This window comes from Panulirus ornatus, chromosome 58, assembly GCF_036320965.1.
Source record: "Panulirus ornatus isolate Po-2019 chromosome 58, ASM3632096v1, whole genome shotgun sequence".
Classification (NCBI taxonomy): domain Eukaryota; kingdom Metazoa; phylum Arthropoda; class Malacostraca; order Decapoda; family Palinuridae; genus Panulirus; species Panulirus ornatus.
Window position 1 is genome coordinate 10,398,891 of NC_092281.1, and position 4,795 is coordinate 10,403,685.

At 41.3% G+C, this 4,795-nt stretch overlaps 1 long non-coding RNA gene across 1 annotated transcript; it reads left to right on the forward strand.

Moving 5' to 3' along the window:
• The first annotated feature begins 1,916 nt into the window (after positions 1-1,916).
• Positions 1,917-2,422, forward strand: LOC139766776 (uncharacterized). Its single transcript, XR_011716949.1, has 2 exons — positions 1,917-2,086; positions 2,137-2,422. It is a non-coding gene; the product is annotated as an uncharacterized lncRNA (long non-coding RNA).
• Positions 2,423-4,795: the final 2,373 nt, after the last annotated feature.

Below are 4,795 nucleotides of genomic sequence, written 5' to 3' on the forward strand. Positions count from 1 at the left end.
TATATATATATATATATATATATATATATATATATATATATATATATATATATATATATACATTCCTTCTCAGCTACTATACGTGGTTCATCCCACAATTCTTTATCCATGAGAGACAGACAGACAGACAGACCAGAACAACTGGATCAAAGGAAATGTCTTTCCCTCAAAAATTTAAGGAAACGCAACACCGTTTTTCTTAAACCCATAGACAAAAACCTGACCAAGACTTGCATGAGTTTGGGGCCACATCATTATAACGTTATTTCGATATATATAAATTTATCGCAATAAACCAAATTTAGGAATAAGAATTATTATAATACTTTCCCATTGGCAAATACTGAAAGTTAGTTATAAGAGTGTAAGTATATAAGTAACTTACATTTCTTTCTTCTATTTTAAGAATCTCAAGATACGTGAGTTTGGCTCACGAGGAAATTCAATTGTGTTTCGTGCAAGTTCGTCTCTCGTGTTGGGTTTCAGACTTGCTGAAGGAAATGTTGTTAGCTCTTGGCTCGTTCCTTCCGCCTCGATTGTGGGTAAATAACGGAAAATATCGGAAAACTTCGCTTCTCCAAATACTGCTGTTTGTTTTGGTCCACAGAAAGTGGTGGCTTGAGCAGCGGTTGGTGGGTAGGGGAAATTGTAGTGGGCGGCGGAAGTGGGCATCTGTAGTGGGTGGTTAAAGCGGGTAATTGTAGTGGGTGGTGAAGGTGGGCAGCTATAGTGGGCGGTTAAAGTGGGCAATTGTAGTGGGTAGATAAAATGAGCAATTGTAATGGGTGGTTAAAGCGGGCAATTATAGTGGGTGGTGAAAGTGGGAAATTGGAGGGGGTGGTGAAGGTGGACAATTGTATTGGGTGGTTGAAAGTGGGCAATTGTAGTGGGTTGTGGAATTAGGCTGGTGTAATAAATGATAGGCAACTGTTGAGGGGGCGAATTTGGACGCTTATAATTTGGCAGTGGATAAAAACTATGTATGTAGATTAGGCGAATCCTGCCAAACATTACTGATGATTGACCACAAAACTTAGGCGAGAGAGTCCTCAGGTGACTGAACTGTAATTACGATGGTCAGCAAGTAAGGTCAGCAGTGAAGGGTTGATGGATTAAGAAGGTCAGGTCAGGAGAAAAGATACATTATATAAGAAGGTAGACTAAGTGAGGTCAGAGGCGATCCATCACAGGTGGTCGAGTGAAAAAAAAAGTGTCTACAGTGATGCCTGGCAACTAAGCTCAAAGGTCATGATGATAGATAACTTGCAAAAGGTCAAGTGAGAAGGTGTAAAAGATATGGAAGATGGAGTATGGAATTCGCGCACGAGAGGAAGACAGAGACAAGGAGAGACTCTGATAACGTTATTTGCAGGACGAGGAATCAATGACACGAGAAACGAAGATTGGCAATATCCAATATGGAATATAAACGAGGACGATTTGTAGAACTTGGGACACTTTGAGAGAGAGAGAGAGAGAGAGAGAGAGAGAGAGAGAGAGAGAGAGAGAGAGAGAGAGAGAGAGAGAGAGAGAGAGAGTCGTCTAGCCCAGAGTGAGAGCGTAGCGAAAGTGGTTAACGGAAGACATTCACACCACACTGATAACAAGGATTATAACCTCACAAGCAGAGTTGTTTCTGTCATGGGTTCACGTCACTGCCACCACAGTGATGTGAAAAATTATAGACATTTCGTTGTCTGTATCCTTGATTATCTTGTTATTTGTGGTTGGTGATGCCCGTCGTGTCAGACCCTACTTAAAGTTCTGGCATTATTATGAACATCAGGAAAATCTACATCTACGAACATCACTTCTACAGAGTTAGGGAAATCCTCTACAGCTGAGATGAACATATGTTTAAAACATTTGCTCGTCACACAACAAGCAAAAAAATAAACTGATGCTAATCCTTGGGTTAAGAAAAGTTTGATAATACTCAATACATTTATTTTCCATAAAAAAGTGTTTAGACTTACAAATAGGTTAAGAGTATGACTCCAACATTGACATTAACCTTAACCATGAACCGTCACAACTAGGAACCACTAGGAATGAACAAGGACCAAGATATTATGAACACACACAGGCATGACTGAGTACTTCGCTCTTGAACTAAGATATTATGAACACACACAGGCATGACTGAGTACTTCGCTCTTGAACTGTCATGTTATGGAGTCTTCTTTCATTCCCAGACACCGTTGGTCATCTGGTCATTCTCACAAATCAATTCTCCAGATATCCTTTCCTCAAAACTCGAGGAATTGAACACCATCTACCGGGTAACCTTCGCTTGCTTCTCTTACCATGACAAAACACAAGTTTTACACCCAACTTAACACACTTCACATTGTCTTTACCTTTAATTTTACACCCAACTTAACACACTTCACATTGTCTTTACCTTTAGTTTTACACCCAACTTAACACACTTCACATTGTCTTTACCTTTAGTTTTACACCCAACTTAACACACTTCACATTGTCTTTACCTTCAGTTATATTTTCCCTCAGCCAACAGATCTTAAATACACACCTTCCCAAACCCTTGTGTATCTTCACTTTCGCTATCACAGTGAGAGCTGCCTTGATGATGTTGCTGTAGAGATCTGGTTGGCTGTTCTCTTTGGTCTTATGAGGACTGAGTTATGGTGCTCCTGGACAGAGCTGGTAGAGATGAGCGTCTCCTATGGGAACATTGCCACTGGCTTCACTTCCAGACGCCTCTGTGAACCACAAAACACGACGGCCTTAGTTCATCCTTATAAAGTAACTAGATACATATATCTTAAACAACTTACGTGAAAGACTAAGATCATGATAGAATCATATGTACTTAGAGATAATTGATGATGACATCATTCAGTTTTTACTGCCTCTACGTGGCTACGTACTAGTGATAGATAAATAAAAAACGATGCAAAAAAATAATTCTATTTCTGTAACAATCCTCAAGAAAACTCTATGCAAGATTAACTGTATCATGATTCATTGATGCCATGAATGATGATTATCAACTGGTTGCCATGAATAGACTATGAATGCAAACAAATGAGTTATTATATATTACAGAAGCAATACAAACACTTCCTCTGTCCGAGTACATGACTGACGTCTACATGACATCCCCAGCACACTACATAACTGAACACAAGTGAAAAAGACTGAATTCACACTTACATAATAGGAGATGGGCTAGAGGGGATATGATTGAAGTTTATAAATGTTTGAAGGGCATTAATAAAGGTAACGTGAATAAAGTTCTTAGACTGGCGCCACCGAATAGGACAAGAAAGAATGGATTTAGATTAAAAAAGAAATAGATTCAGGTCGGATGTGGGGTAAATATTGGAACGGGAATAGGGTAGTAGATTTGTGGAACAAACTGCCAAGTACAGGAGTGGAAGCTACGTCTTTAAACGAAGATTGGATGTGTTTATAGGTTCGGACGGTTGGCTCTACTGTAGAGTGGACAGACTCATGGACCTTTCTAGCACGGACCAATGGGCCTCTTGCAATATCCTCACTTCTTATGTTTAAACAGCAACAGACCATTTGGGTCTCAACGCGGCTGTTTGTGATAGTGGAAGAGCACTGGAACTTATGGATGACTGTGGTAGATAAGGTTGTAACCAGCAGACACAAGAGTTTACATCACATTACCTGCAGAAGACACACACACACACACACACACACACACACACACACACACACACACACACACACACACACACACACACACACACAGAGTGAGGTTAACAACATATATATAACTTACCTTCCGATAACATCTTATGATACGCGGGAGGAGACCCACGAAGATGGAAAGCATCCCCAGGAAAATCACGATGAGCCACAGTTGTAGTTGTAGCTGTTGTAATGACGTCGTCGTCTTACTCGTCGTTCTCAGACATACACTCTCAGTCGTCATCATCCACCTGGCCGTGTCGACGACCATGTTTGTACACGAGTTAACATGTGACGTCATCCTTTTAGTCGTGTTGGCTGGCTGGCCACTCATACTGAAGATGGTCGGTCGTGGTCAACTGTCCACCAGCAACTGTGAAGACTGAGAGGGTCAACCACCGTTAACTATGGGGTCATCTGGGCGGAGGGGAGGAGAGTGAGGTCTCACACCTCGAGAGTAAGAACCAATCACATTGTCTCCACCTGGGGTCACCTGGGCGGAGGGGAGGAGAGTGAGGTCTCTGTCCTCGAGTGTAAGAACCAATCACATTGTCTCCACCAGGTAACACCAGCCACCACTGGTTGTTCAGGGTTAAGGTGGTGGCAACAGGCTACGAGGAAGTCCCACATGAGATGCCAACTCTCCTTAACTCTACATCTGTGATCTATGACATGAAGCGTGGAAAGTCATTCAGTCGCAACTGGGGAGGAAAAATGTATATGAATAAACTGAACACGTGATCGTAAATGACAGACGTTGAACTGTTCCTGGTCATGAAGGTGAACACCAGCTGACCTGTGGTACTTGTCATTAAGTCTGGATGGTCCTCAAGTCTATACCATCCGCTGATAATGGTTCCTGAGACGCTGGGTCTCATGTTGGCCATGTGGTCCTGGAGACGTTAGGTCTAATCATGTTCATATAATACTCCATCATTGCTCTTCATAAAAGCCATAAAAAAAATGTATTTGTTCATTTAGGATGAAGCCATTCCTCAAGAAAGAAGAGAATGATAAAGGCACAATGTGAAATATATGCAGAAGACGTGGAAAAACTCGATAACAAAGGAAAATAATTTCTTAAGCCAACGAGCAATCAACTAATTGA